Here is a 15,930-nt window from a genome sequence, read left to right as displayed (position 1 = left end):
TCAATGCTTACAAGTATCTAAAGGGTGGGTTGAAGGATGATGGAGCTGGACTCTTTTCAGTCATTTCCAGTGACAGGACGAGGGGCAACGGCCACAAGCTGGAACATAGGAAGTTCCATTCAAATATGAGGAAAAACTTCTTTACGGTGAGGGTGACAGAGCCCTGGAACAGGCTGCCCAGGGAGGTTGTGGAGTCCCCTTCTCTGGAGATTTTCAAGACCTGCCTGGATGCAGTCCTGAGTAATGTGCTATGGGCAATCCTGCTTTGGCAGGGAGTTGGACTAGATGATCTCTAGAGGTCCCTTCCAACTCTGACAATTCCATGATTCCGTGACCTGCTGGCCACACTCTTTTTAATGCACCCCAGGAGACCATTGGCCTTCTTGGCCACAAGCGTACATTACTGCCTCATGGTCAACTTGTTGTCCACCAGGACTCCCAGGTCCCTCTCTGCGGAGCTGCTTGCCAGCAGGTCAGCCCCTAATCTGCACTGGGAAGACCCTGCCACCTGGAGCTCCATCTCACACTGGAGCAGTGCCTACACCAACCAGATCTGCTGTAGCAATTTTTTTTTCACAAGAAAATGCATCTCTAGTTATATTTCTCTTCCTCTCCCGTCTCCATTTTGCTTGTCTGGCAGTTCTGGCAGGTCTTGCTCAGTTGTAGCACACTACTGACGTGTCTCTCCATCTTAAATCTTCTGGGATCTTGACAGCAGAGGCCAAGCGATGATGCTGTCCCACCGTGGCTCATCCCAGCTCTGTGTGCCCTGAAGAGGCAGGTTTGACCCCTCCAGGTGATTTCCTACACTTGCCTCTCCTCTGCGTCCCACTCCATAACTGCAGAAGTCTTTGCTGTTTCTCATGTCTAAATCCCCTCACTGATGGGGACCAGTAGCTTAAAAACCATCATCAAGCAATGCAAAAGTGGAGAAAACTCACGCCTCACTGATTGCCTTACATCTGTGTGCTCGGGGACCGAATCCCAGAGACCCTCTCCCCATTTCCCTTCCCTTCAACCCAAATTCATCCTTCCTGTCAATGACTGTCGTTAACGATCAGACCCTAAACAAAAATTTAACGGGCATAGTTGCTGCCGAAAATAAACACAATCACAGCTCATTAAATCAAAAACGAAGCCTACTGTGCAACTTCCTAAACTAGGGCATATTCTAGCCCTGCTCTCGAATGACACACTGTTGTAGGTTGGGGCTAATAATAAGATTATGATCCTCTTCATTAGCAAGTATTTTGTTACACCAAAAATCTCGTGAATGGATATGTCTATCTTGGCAAAATGTGAGAATCCCAGCCTTTGATCTCAAACCTCCACTTAGCATCGCTGCTTTAAAAAGACAGATTTATTTTAAGGCCCCCGTGCTCGTCTCCCATGGGAAAACGTGCCAGGGAGGGAGTGCTTGCCCGGGAAGATCTGCTGCTCGCTGGGGTTTGGTTCCTTTGAGCTGTTTCCCTGTGACTGAGGTGAAGGTGCAGCTGTCCCCCCATCCTGGTATCCATCTGAGCACCTGACAGCTCCTTCCCCGGGATGCCAGTGGAAGGATGGAGGGAGGCTATGCCATTTTGGTTAGCAAAAGGGTGGCCAAGGGCACGGTGTGGAGGAGGAGTGTTAGCAGAGTCAGTGCAAGAACGAGCTTGTATAATTAGTACATTTCTGCTGGATATTTGCAGAGGTACCTTCACTCCAGATACTGTGAGGGCAGCATGTGGTGAAGAGCAATATCATCCCATGGAAGGTGAAGGATGGGGTTGGAGGGCTCACCCCCACCTGACGGATGGGGCAGGTTTTGGCCTGGGCAGACTCATGATCCCAAGCAATGGTGCCAACCACCAGCCGATCTGCAGGGATGGGCACCTGGCTGCCGGTCCTCGGTGAGCTGGAGTGTGAGATGGGTCCTGCTTGCATGGGGAGATCTGGGTGGGAGAACCTCCTTCGGGGGGGGAACGTTCTGCCCAAACCCTGGGAGAGCAGCTGTGCAGCGTTTCCTTCTCAAGCCAAGGTGCAAATCCCTCAAGTAATCCTCCAAACATTTTTTTCTCATGCAGAGACCAATCCCAGATATTTTTTTCCCCCCAACTCAGAGCATCGCTGCCTCTTCTTCCTTTGTTCCACAGGCAGAGGAAAAGCAGCATGAAATTTCAAGCAGACAGAAAAGGGAAAAAAATGCCCCTGTTACACGATTTGCAGCTTACCACCTCTAGTTAACCCCTGTGTTCATGCTTTGCTTTTTGTGTGGGGAGGTGTCTGTTTTCCTTGGAGGGTGCAGGGAGTGCATCTTTTGCCGTTTGATTGATTAGGTGACAAGAGAGAAAACAGGATTTTTTAGACAGATGCAAATCTGAACAAACAGCCCAGCATTCAGCAGCTCCAGACGCTCGCCGCGGTGGGCAAAGACGAGTACAACAGCCAGTGTTTGCAGGGCTTAGGACAAAAAATAAAACGTGACTTGCCTTTCACCGGCTGAATTCTTCATTTGCAATAAAGATGACGATGATACTAGTGTCTGAGCTCAGTCTCCTCTCTAAATAACATGTGTGTGCTCAGCTGGATTAACCCAACTTCTGAGACTGGAAATCATAATAACAGTCTTTTACAGGACAACCTTTCTGGTCGTCTAATACTATTATCCTCTGGGCTGAAAAGCATTCCAGAGTACTTGGAGTGCTACGATGAATGTGAGGTTGCTTAGCTGATAGTACCAGCTTGTCTCAAGGAAGCACATTTTCTCATTATTTCCCAGTTTAAAGAAAAAGTTTAGGAGGAGAAACGGAAATATTAAAAATGAGAAGGATTTGGTGATCCTATGCGCCTTTCTTTAAGGCTCTTGTGGTGCTTTATGCATTTTATCTTCATTTTCTAAGTGTCCCAAATAGCTATTTGAACTCCACAATGGCCTGAACGGAAATTAGTGAGGGCAACTGAGACCTGGCACCTGATTCACTGCTCTGCTTTTCCATGGTTTTACAACACTGTAAGTTGGTGATGAATCAGATCTCACTTACTTGATGTCTTTTCAAAATAACTGAGGTCCTTTGGGGAAAAAGACCTACAGAAAAAGAAAATTTTGGCTTTGGTATTTGACCCGTGACAGCCTGAGGATTTTGAGAAACTCTAAGGATTCTTACTGGCAGTGAGACCAAAGGATGAAAAACCACCCATGTATGTCATCATCACCATAGCTCTCGCCTCTGTGGAGGCCCTGGACATTGTGGTGCCCCTGGGATGCTCACTTTTCCTCCTCTCCCCCCCCCACTCCCCTTGCACAGCGTGTGCTTACACCGTCTTCCCTTCTTTGACTAGCAACACACGAAATTTCAAACAGCAAAACCATTGTTTTTCCTGGTAGGCTGTGAAATTCTCCTGGAAAGCCCTGTAACATCCCCTGCTCTGATGCTGCTCTCTGGAGAAAACGGGCATCCCCTTTTGGGGTGCATCCCCAGCAGGATGTCATGTGCCCCACTTGAAGGGATGGCCCGAAATGTGCTCAATGCAGGACTTTGCTCATCCTGAATCCTTCTTCTTCTCTCCTGTGGTCGGGTGAGGACATATGGCCCATCGCGGTTTGCTCTTCCTCACCCCAGGACACTAAAGGCTGATTTGTTTTTCCCCAGGGCTGAATCCCATCTATCCATATGTCTTCATCTTATTCTTCTTAATTTAGCTAGTGGCTGTGCCTTCTGTTTTCCTTGAATTAAAGAAATAAAATAAAATAACTAGCTGTCATTACACGCTTTCATTCCTACCTCTAATGATGTGGTCTCTTTTGTAGCTATTCTGTGTAAATTGCTCATAGGCTACTTTCTTTCTTAACCTCCAACCACAGCTTTGTGCTTTGGAGGTAGCTATTATCTTAAACAACTTGGTAGCATCAATCTGTTTCTTTCCCAGAGGCTTCTTTACACTTTGATGAGAAATCTGCTAAGTTTCTTTTTGCTTTGTAGCAAAGGCCGAGCCTGGCTTTTTTTTTTTGCCTTCCTCATCCGAAGGCATCCATGAATCAACTATATTTCTCTTTTTCAATCTATGCACTGTTCTTCTAATAATTTCATGACCCAACTTTAGAGAATATTTCCGATGAGAATGTCCTGGAGGCACCTGCAGCACCAGAAAGCTTTTCACAAATAGAATCTCCTGAAATGTATATTTTACTCACCCCTCTGACAACATTTTAAACACTTTTTTTTTTTTTTTTTTTTTGGCCTTCATTACCTTCGTGAGACGTTTGTGTGGGTTGATTCCAGCAAGTTTAATCCTTATTCACCTATGCTCTGTTTTTTAATTAAGCCTCTTACATCAGGCTTTTTTGATCCAATCTATAATACTTCTTCCCCTGGAAGACTTCCCCTTGTACTTTAAAAATATAATTCTTCCAAAAAAACCTCCCTCATATCACATTTAAGAAACTAAACCTGGGAGACTAAAAGAACCAATAAACAACCATGTTTTCTGCTAAATTTTAGTGCTGCGTTGTTTTTTTTTTTTTTGTCACATCACATCCCTTTTCTTGAGATTGCTGGTCCTCAGAAATTACCATGGAGACTGTGACATTTCCATCCAGGTGATCCAAGGTCTCTCCCCACTGTAGGCTGTGAGAGCTTCATTCTCTCTGAGGACGTCTGTTCTTAGGCTGGGACACGGTGGAGAAAATGGGTACGTTCTCACTGGAAAATCCAGCAGATAGGGCCATGGCTCACCTGGAGCCATGGACTGCTTGGATAAATATTTCCCTGAGAGATAAAGGATCGGGTAGAGAGACACCAAGAGCAATCATCATTTCTGGGCACTCCCTGTCCTCCCTCCATGGCTTTGCTTACAAAATCAAGCTCTAGCAACAATAATGATAATAATTGTGGCCTGGCTAGGGCCAAGTCTTCTTTCCTGAAGATGCAATTTGATAAGCCTGGAGCAGCAGGGTCCTCATGCATACCCGCTGTGGACTGCTGAGGGAGCAAATGCTTGAGAAATAGCATGAGAAAAGCTGGGGGCCTTTCACCTTGGACAGCCTGGAAGAGCAAGAGATGGAGTGAGGAATGGCAGCCTGTGAACCTGGAGGCCAGGTGAGGTGGGAGGAGAGATGGTGAGCTCCTGGGAAGAGCTGGCTGCTGTGGGCCTCACAGTCACGGCTGCCCCCAGCACCCTCAGCACAGCCCTGTCTCTCAGGGCTTATCCCACGGTACCATGAGCAGCCATTTCCATGGTGTTTCCTAATTCCAAAAGGGGGAACTGTCAAATAATTTAAGCTCCACATGTTATAGCCTCTCTGCTCTGGGCCACGCACAGCACGGGGGAGAGCTGAGGAGCCAGAAAACACCACCGCAGGAAACCAGACTAATTGGAGAGGGGGTGGCAGTGACCTCTATCTACCAGTTTGTCCTCCATGGGGTCCTGAGAGTGCAGGGGGAAGCCCAGCCCCACCGCCAGGACAGGGGGACGTTGGGGAGGGCTGAGGATGGGCTTGGCCTTTCTCTGCTGCTTGCCAGCAAGGACTTCTCCTTGCTGACAGACCTTCTGGTTGTTGCCTCAAGCTTCTCACCTGTCCTCGCACAGTCTGGCAGGGACAGTAAGGACTTGTCTCCAGGCAGTTTTTGGGCTGGTTTGGGAGAAGAAGAAGAGTTAACTTGCAGAGAACTAGATAAATGTTCTGCAGTATTACGCTAGGTGGAGAGAACCACCTTGCAGCTTCTCTGCCTTCCTCTCTTTGAAGGTCTCCACCATACATGACTTTTGTGGCCCAAAGGAGATGCTCAAGGTAGCTGATTTCCTTGTCCCTAACCACAGAAAGCCAAACTTGTCCCCAATTGTGACACACATGACTCCCTCCTCCTGCAAGGAGGTGGCTGCAGCATCTCCTTGCCATGAGGGAAGCCTGCCTTTCTCAGCCAAGACCAGCAAGTGGCTCTGTGGGAGTGACGACCTCCGTGCAAGCTCAGCCTGAAGAGAAGAGCTTTGTTCCCCCATTGCCTGTGCTTGTTGGTGCTGAAGAAACCTGGCCCCCAGCTGTGGCAATACTGGTTTTAAAGATGGAGGTGACTGGCATGGCCTTTTACTCTGTGGTGGAGATGCAGCTGGGTGGTCCCTCATGCAATGAATGAATTAATGTGTGAAGAGGTCAGAGGAAGGCATAAAGCACTGAGCATTTCTCTCGTGTTCTGGGGATAATGCATTTTAAAGGCCAGCTTGGGTTTGCCTGCAATGTGATTTGTTTAATTATTTAAAGCCTGTTAGCATATTTTCCTCAAGGGATGGAAAATCCTCAGCAAAAGGATCCTTACACCAGAACAGAGATCTCCATTGTACTCTGAAGGTCTGGGCTCACACCCAGCCACCCGCACTGATCCCGGCTCATTGTACAGTGGAAACACGGTGCAAATACCCACCTTCCCAACTCCAAAAGAGGCTTCACGCCAACCTCTTCTACACACCTACAAGTCACCAAGTGCCTACAAGGGCACTTTGTGGGGCAGCTGGGGTTATAAGTGGTAGGTTCCTGGTATGGAGAAGGCTTTATAAGACAGTTCTCAAGCTCTGTCCCTTTCCAAGCCTCTGCCTGGTTTGGTATGTCTGCATGGCGTGAGGTGGGACAATGCTGAGACAGGACTCCTCTTGATTCCCAAGGAAGAGCTTTCTGGTTCAGGAGTCTCATCTCCATATGGCTGCACCATGGAGGACTGTATGAGGAGGTGCAGAGTAGGTGTGGGAGCGAACGGCCCTGCCACAGGACTCAATTGACTGGATCCCAGGTGCTCTTGCTCTGCCTGAAAACAGCTTCTCGCTCCATTTTACTAAGCCTGCTGTGATAAAAAACACATGCGAGGCTGACCCCACACTGCTGAGATCCCAAGGGATGGTGCCTCTCCCTTTTTGACTGTGAAGTGCCAGCTTGGCAGCTCTGGCTCCTCTATGTCACCTCCAAATCATAGAATCATAGAATCATAGAATCATAGAATGGTTAGAGTTGGAAGGGACCTTAAAGATCATCGAGTTCCAACCCCTCTGCCATGGGCAGGGACACCTCCCACTAGAGCAGGTTGCTCAAAGCCCCATCCAGCCTGGCCTTAAACACTTCCAGGGATGGGGCATCCACAGCTTTCCTGGGCAACCCGTTCCAGTGCTTCACCACCCTCACAGTAAAGAATTTCCTCCTAATATCTAATCTAAATCTCCCCTCTTCCAATTTAAAACCATTACCCCGTGTCCTGTCACTACATCTCCTGACAAAGAGCCCCTCTCCGGCTCTCCTGTAGGCTCCCTTCAGATATTGGAAGGCTGCTCTAAGGTCTCCCCAGAGCCTTCTCTTCTCCAGGAAGAGATCTGACCTGCATCCTCAACTTTGAGAGAAACCACCATGCTTCATTGGAGTAGACACATGTGTGTGTTGGGCAGGGTCAAATGGCTGAGGCAGTACTTCTCTTCAGCATCCTCATTGTACCTAGAAGGTGTTACACAGCAAACAAGCTGTACAAGACATGAGCTCCTCCTTTCCTATCCTTCTGTTATGCTGATCAATGAGTGCTAACAGAGGTGCCAGCAGCTGCAGCCATCCTGGCTGTGGGACAGGTTGGAAATGTTTTGGTCTTGGTGTGAAAGAGTCCTTGGCATGGTTCATGCTGGTTTCTCCACGAGGAGCCTTCCTGGAGAAGGGATGGGCTGTAGGCTGTCTTGCAGCTCAGAGATCTAGAGAATAATGGGGACCCCACTCTCCCTGGATGGGGGAACCACATCCCCACCAGGATGGGTGCATGCCACCCAGGTTTTTGCAGCACTGCTTTGTGCTGCAGGTGCTGGTGTACCTGAGTACCAGAGCTGACACCACATTACCTTGTCTGTGCTAGTGTCTGCAGCACCTTTTTATTTCACAAATCGCAGGGGCACTACTTAGATTTCCTCTGACGTTGTGACAGGGGACCCCGGAGACCGACGCTCTTTGCACTGGCAAGGTCTGACGTCCTCATGGCATTCAAGCTGGGTCACTGCAAATTCAAATTGTTGTTGATTTTTTATTTTGTGTTTAACCATGAGACCCGGACTCAAGGCTCAACTGGGGCTCGGTGACTGGTTTCCAAGAGGTCCACCTTTCAGCCAGTTTTACAGCTGAGTTGGCTGAGGTGCAAAGGGGTCAAAAGCCCCAAGTGAAACACACTGAACGGGCGGCTCATTAAGGGCTGAACTGCAGACCTGTGTTCCCAGTCCTCTGCTCTAATCACCAGGCGAGACGTGGGAGAGCCTCGTGGGGCTGATGCTGATGAAAGAAGAGTCAACAGCTTTATTTTGGAGCTTTATTAGCAAAAAGAAGTAAAGCCAACGTGCCCGACTCTATTATTAAACCAGTAATCTCTGCATGCGTACAGCCAGAGCTTCCCAGCCGTTTAACTAGGAGGCTGAACAATAAAATATGCTAGGTCCGAAATGGCTAAAGCAGAGGCAAAGCAGGAGGTAAGCCGTCTAATTGGAGAAGTTGCAGCGGGAACCTCACCCCAGGGGTCTGTCCCTTGGGATTAACGGTTTGCTGACATCTGGGTTGCGTGACACTGCTGCCTTGCCCTGGGTCCCACCAGGGCTGATGGCAGGGAGCCAGGGAGAAAAAAAAAAAGTCCTCAAACTTGTACAACAGGGAAGATGAAGATTTTTCTGCTGTCAGCATGGAGGCCTTTGGGAGAAAGAAACTGGCAGCTTCTACCCAGAGACGTATGGTTGTGACTTCTCTTTGGCTTGTAGAATCACAAAAGGAAAAAGCAGAGATGGGGAAATACAGTCTCTTCTCCTGATGCTAAAGGTTGTCCCGACAGAGATATTCCCCCACTGTCTTGTCCCATCCAATTTTAAAGGCCTGGGGGGGGAGTCTTACGTCAACTACTCAGGGTGGCTTCTTCGTGGTGAAGGCGCAGGCCCCTGTTGCACATCGCCTCCTCTCCTGTTTTGGCAAAGGGGTCCCAGGTCTGTCTCTGCCCAGGCATGCACCTACGTTTGTGGCATGCCAGGGTCCCAGGGGAGGGGTCCTGCCGCTGCCTGTGTCCTTTCTCAGCTTCAGGCAATTCTGAGACTTTGGGCACTACCAGGGACAGATAGATTCATTTTCCCTAAATAAGGTGCCTGAGCTAGTTAAGAGAAAGAGACAGCAGCTAGAAATCGGAAGAATCACCATTTGGAGACCTCTATTTCTTTCCCTCGTCCTGTGGACCAGACACTGCAGGTTGGTGGTTCAGATACAGACCTTTGGGGGCTACCGGGTAGGTGAGATATGTCTCACTACCAGCCAGCTGTCATGAATTTGCACTTGCCTCTCCCTCTGGTAGTCCATCAAGATGAAACCCAGTTACTACCCCAGCTCCTGTCCCCCTGCTTCCTCCTCCCCCCGTGATCCCATTGGAGCCATTTACTGAGGCAGATGAAAACCCAAACATGGAGAAGTAACAAGAAAAAAAGCATCCAAATGTGCCAGAGCCAAGGGACTGAATCGGACACATAGGCTGGGGACACCTTGGGAGGGACACCACCCTGGGTCAGCTGCTCCACAGCAACGTGCAGAGTCTCACAGAGGCTCAGAGCCTGCCGTAAATCTAACTAAAGTACTCAGCCTGTTTTGAAATCCACCCACGGCCTTACTTTTTGCAAACTCGGGAAGAAAATGGCAAATTAATCCTTTTTTAAAAAGGATGAGTCGGTTCCTTGTCATTCTCTGCGCAGCTCAGGATATGATAGTTCCTGCTGCATAAATACAGATTGTTTCTTTTCACAACTTCCCTTTCATCAGACTGCTAGGAAGGCCTGGAGGTTGTTAAAAAATGTGAAAGAAACTTGCTTCCCAATTAAGGTCAATCTCTTTTATCAGAGTCTTTGCATATAAACTTCACTTTCAGGAGGATTTCTATAAACTCCATCCCCGGCTCTGACAAATTGGGAGGTGCCCAAATCTCCAAAGGAGCTGGAGAAGCGGCTGACTTCTTTCCTGGCTTGCAGTGAAAAGCAGGGATCTGATCTGTCATGATGACTGAGAACATGTCACAACAATCTGTTTGCGTTCTTCAGGAAAGAAAAACATCTTTCTCTCCCCGAGCTGTAAGCTAATTTGGAGATTTTGCAAGCTGACATGCAACCTGATTAAAATGACCCCAGGCCAACAATTCTTCTTAGGCAGTTCCACAATTAAAGTCTAGACCTATCTGTAGCCCAGTTTTTTTTTTTTTTTTTTTGCTTGAAATCCCTTTTGGGGAGGAAAGAGTTCTGTGTTTTTATTTTTAAATCTACATATTTGGAATTTTTCTTTTACACTTTGCTTCCAAGTGTAGCAGAATGTGCTAAAGGGATCTATATTTTTTCACATTTTGAGCAGATGAAACTTGTACACAGAAGCCTCAGTTTCTTGCCTGCTGGAAAAATATACTGAATATCCGAGGAAATAATACATGAATAAACTCGAGGACTCGAAGAAATACCCAGGGCACTTTGTGGCCTACATAAAGCTGCCCTCCGAGGTAAAAACGTTGTGCCCTCAATTTTCCAAAGTCAGTGGATATTTTTGTAATGACCGTCGTACTACTACTCAAATCACTTTCTTCACAATTAGTTAAGCAGTGGGATCAGTTTATTAATCCACTGAGTTTTTGTGAATGCAGTAATTTGTCAAGCAGCAAGCAATGAAAATTAAATGGGTGCCTTCTGACAGGACATTTGTCAGATGGTGAGCAACCCCTGAATTTAATTCAGGGATTTGGGAAAACTTGGTAATTTGTCCATGAATGTTTTAATGCTCGTTTCTTTAAAAAATCACTGTCACGGTTATTCATTGGAGGTAAATCCAGGAGAGATTTCCTCTTCTCCTTTCCTGATTTGGCTCAGCCTGGGCCATTGGCTGGTTTGTAGCTTGTTAACTGGCTAAACTGCCTGACAACTTGTGTTTTGCTAATGCTCTTCACGGTGTAATGAGATCCCCTAAGGGGCGTTACTTATTAATTCAAATTATATACTTTTGAATTACGTACTAGACTGAAGTAACTTGCAGACTAACTCTTCAGCATCACCGAAATATCCTGTACAGCTATGCTTATTTGGCACTGGTTCCAGGCCACCGAGCCAGGGTGGGAGGTCTCCTGGATGCAAGGGTGAGATGGTGGCCGGGGATGCCGGTGGCTTTATGCTGGGGGCTCACAGTGGGTCCTCGTGTGCCTGTCCCCAGCCCAAGTGGCTCTTTGCCTCCATGGTTTTCTAGCTGCTTGAGGAGGTTTTAACACATAAGCTTTTATCACCTGATTGCACGACCCTGACTTGGTTTTATCCCTTCAAGACTTTTCCTCCTGGACCACTTTGAGAGGAATTTGTCTCCTGGCCTCTTTCTTTCCGCAGACACTGCTTCAGCTCAAAGGTGGAAATTTCCCCTGAGGAGGTGCAGGAGATGTCTCCCGGGGGCACAAGACCAGGGAAAGGTGGCTGGAGGCTGGGTCCCACCTCTCAGCCAGGCTGAGCATCCCTTCCTGCTCTTCCCATGTCTCCAGGGAGCCTCTGGCATGCCTCGTCATGCCCTGCTGTCCCCACCTCCCACGGGGCCTCGTATTCCAGTCCAGGTCCAGTGTGGGAGATGATGGAGCTCACTCAGCAAGCATCCCTTTGGGGAATAATATCGCCTTTAGTGAATTTACACCAAGCCAGGATGGACACCCTTTCTCCCCCAGCTTGTTCCCAGGACCCCAGCCATGCAGGAGCTGGGCTTTTTAGAAATTTGCAGCTTTTAGAAGCTTTTTAGAAATTCTCAGCTGAACCTTGTTGTAGTGGGTGTAAAACAACTGCTGATTTCATGGCTGAGCCTCCTCCTACCCTGCACCAATGCCCACGCTGGAAACCCCACGAAAATAAGGAGCTACCTTAACCTGAGAGCTCCTAAATCTTGCAAGACAGCAGGATTTTAGCATAATCCCCTCCCGCTCCGCTTTCATGGTGGGGGATACTGGAGTCTCCTGGGTCCTTTGCTTCCACTGATGTTTCTCAAATCCCCTCCTCGCCTCCCAGCCCCAGTTTGGGGCTCTGCCCCGGCCGCGGACCCGCACCCCCATCTAGCGGCGGCCCCACCGGAGCTGGCGGCAGTGGCCGGGGGGATGCGGGGGTCCCGCTGTCAGCTTTGTCCCCCCCTCTCAGGTCAGGAACCACATCCATCAGCCTTCCCCAGCCGGGAGGTGTCGGAAGGTTTGTTTAAAATAAAGCAAACTTCGACTGGAAGGAGTCCTTCAGAAAGACCACCTCCCCCTCCACCGGGTATGCGGGAGGACGGCGGATGGGGTCGGGGAAACACTCTCGGGGATGAAACGCGCTTTTGGATTAGTGGATGCGCTTTGATTAATTTGTGTATGAGCTCCTAATGACAACGCGGCCTGCCAGGGTGCAGCTTCGATGCAGAGCTGGCACCAGCTGCAGGCTCCGGCGCAGCTACCGGCGGAGGCAGATTCTTTCACTATCTCATTTATCATCATTGCTTCCAGTCCAATTTTGTTCACGCCTTACGTTTTGATTGTCTTGGATTAAACATTACCAGAGGAAATAATACTAATAGCCTTTCACAGCGAAAAAAATTGACTTCTAAGGCATTTGTTATGGAAAGGATTATAATAAATTAAATGCTTAAACTAGCACTGTGCAAGCATTTTTGTCTTGGATCAAAATGTTTGCACTGGCTGTTTAAACATTTAATTTATTATAATGAGAAATATCATTGTAAAAATAAGCATGTTAATTAAACTTGAGTTTTGCAAATGTGAGTCATCCCATGTGGACACAGTATAATGAATATAGACAGGTAGAGTCTGCATGCCCTTTTTTTTCTCATTAAGAAAATGAACATTTACATCTTTAAACCCTGCAGCTATTAGTTATTTTTAATGAACTGTGTTGCCATTTCAAAGTTAAGCTCTTATATGATGCAATCAGATATTGCTAGGTCAGGGAAGAACTTTGCTAATTAAGTTGCAGAGAAGTTCCTTGCCACAGATAATTGATTAAAGTTGTTACATGGATAATCAGTTTATGCAGTTAAATAAATAAAAATAAATAACTTCTAAGAAAACCCCGGTCACACCAGGGTGGTAAAACGAAGCAGAACCCCAGCCACCCCCGGGGCCCAAAGTGGGTGAATTTGAAAGCAACAGACCAAACTTCTTTGTTGTCATCTGACAGGACAGAGGGGGACTGTGGGGACCTTTGCAAAGATGATTTGGATAGTGATGGTTTGTTGCTGTTGTGGGTGGGAATGGAAGGAGGCAGGATGCTCTTTCCCTTTCAAGTAAAGAGATTGGAAGCAATTTTCCTGCCTTCCCATTCCACCAGTCTCTGGTGCATCCATCTGGTCTTGGCCTAGGATTTGTCCTATATGACAGGTTGTATGCTGATATGCAACCGAAAAGCACTTGGATTTACTCCCAGCTCTCTCACAGATGTGTTGTATGGCCTTGAACATGTTCTTTTATCTCCTGGGCGTTCACAAAATGCTCTGAGATGCAGCCCTAGGAAAGGTAGAGGTAGTGCTACTTTGTTTTAATTAACATCCTGCCAAGCAGTATGTTCGCAGGCATCTCAGATCTCTCATTACCATGCTCTACTCAAACAGGCAAAGGTCACAGCAGGCTGCCAGGCCTGGCTGAAACCCATTCCTGAAGTGGTCTAGCCCCCTCAAGGGAGGGAGGAGGAAAATCTTTGGCACAGCAGTGAAATTAAACTCTGGGGAAGGAGATGTTGATGAATTATTATCCATGAGCTGCAGCAAAGAGCTGGGGATGGGATGCCCCTGCTCAGGGGTCACACGCCAAATGCACTGTTGTCCCCCATGTAGGCATTCAGGCAGCAGCAAATTTGTAGGCAAAAGCAATTTTAAGATCTTGATCTGTGGAGGTGCCTCTTCATGCTGTTCTCTAGCTAGTTGTCCAGTAAACCTGTTGTTAGTGTCTGCTGTAGGATTTTTGGAAGGTCAAAATTCTTGAATTTCTTCCAAATTGTGGACATGTTTTGAATAAAAAGAGAAGATGAATTAAGCTGAGGATCCCTTGTACATAAATGAAAATGGTTATTTTACTGAGGGATGTCCTCCAAAACCATTGTGTGTTTGCAGTCTCTGGACAGTTTAGTCCCATGTCATGTGAGTCCCTCTCTCCTGTCCCCCCAGACTCCCATCTTTTTTTGTCTTCCTCTCACTGTGAGTGGGAGAGGGAACAGTTTTCCAGGTGAAGGGAGGAAGCTGTTGCCCTTTCTTCTTCTCTTTGTGTCTCTCTGTCCCCCGAATGGAGTTTTACATCGTTCATCATCGTGGCCTCTGCTGACCTCCTGCAAAACTCCCCTCTTCTTGCAGGAGCAGATTCAAATTATCCCTGAGCCATTTTTCTTTAACCATAAGGAGTATTTCTACACAGAGCATGAGCCTGTGGAGAAAGGGAGGTCTTGTCTGCGGGGGCTTTGTTGGCTGCTGCCCAAAAGCACAGTCCTGCCTTCTTCCCAGGCCCTGGGGGCCTCCTCTCTTTGCTCCCTCCTTGACAGTGCCTGTCATTTGCCTGACCCCTGGTTGAGCTAAACCTGCAGAAGTCTACCCAGTTTTGGTGCTTTTGTACATCTGCTCATGGGCAGATGACTTTTCTGGGTGCTGGTGGCAAAGGAGTCATGGGAACGTGAAGCTAGAGATGGAGAGAAGTGTAGAACATTCCCTTTGGTGACAGTGCACCCACCTGAATTTCTAAATCCACAATGTGTGTGCCTATGTCCAGACACTGAAGTGCTGGAGTGTGTCCAGAAAAGGGCAATGAAGCTGGTGAAGGGTCTAGAGCACTTGTCTTACGAGGAGCACCTGAGGGAACTGGAGTTATTTAGCCTGGAGAAAAGGAAGCTAAGGGGAGACCTTATAGCTCTTTACAACTACCTGAAAGGAGGTTGTAGAAAGGTGGGTGTTGGTCTCTTCTCCCATGTAATGAGTGACAGGACAAGACGAAACAGCCTCAAGTTGTGCCAGGAGAGGTTTAGATTGGATATTAGGAAAAAATTCTTCACCAAAAGGGTTATCAAACACTGGAACAAGCTGCCCAGGGAGGTGGTGGAATCTCCATCCCTGGAGGCATTTAAGACAGGTAGAAGTGGTGCTTAGTGTCATGGTTTAGTGATGATTTTATCAATGTTAGGTTGATGGTTGGACTCAATGATCTTAAAGTTCCCTTCCAACCTAGGCAATTCTATGATTCTATTCTATGTTTCTATGCTATGTGTAAGGCAGGTGCTTAGTCTGCTGTTATAAACAATGACACGGTAGTCAATGCAGTTATGGGAGACCAGAGAGTGATTTTTCTAAGTGAATGCAGGTGCCTACTGTGAGATGAGCCAGACAGCCCTCTAGACCCCCCACGACCAGCCCTCATCTGTCACAGGAGTGTGGATGCCTATCGTGCTTGTAGATAGCTATGCATTGGCCACAAAAGGCACATCTGTCTGAATCTTCAGCTAAATCCCACCCTGGTGTCTGTGTGCCTTCAGGCTCTGGTCCAGGCAATATTTTCTGAGCATCCCTCACACGTGTTGAAATCACAGGATTAAACCCCCTTCTCAGGGGTCACAGCCATATCCACTTACAAGCATGAGTGCTGCCACCCCATTTTACTAGGAGTCCCGCATCTAGACCGTGCACTTGAAGGCATTCAAGAGGCACAGGAGAGAAGAGCAGGTCAGAGGGAATTTGACATTTTTTTTGTGCTAAAGTGTTGCAGAAGGCATATCTGGGATCTTGTTTTCTTGGTGTGTGTGGTTGGTTGACCTTGACCAGCAGCAGACCCGTACCCAACTGCTCACTCACTCCCTGTCCTCAACAGGACAGAGGGAGAAAATCATTTTAAAAAGTTCATAGGTCAAGACAAATATAGAGAGATCACTTGCCAACTACTATCACAGGCAAAACAGACT

The sequence above is a fragment of the Numenius arquata genome, chromosome 1, assembly GCF_964106895.1.
Source record: "Numenius arquata chromosome 1, bNumArq3.hap1.1, whole genome shotgun sequence".
NCBI classification, from domain to species: Eukaryota; Metazoa; Chordata; class Aves; order Charadriiformes; family Scolopacidae; genus Numenius; species Numenius arquata.
Note: the sequence above shows the minus strand (reverse complement) of the source record.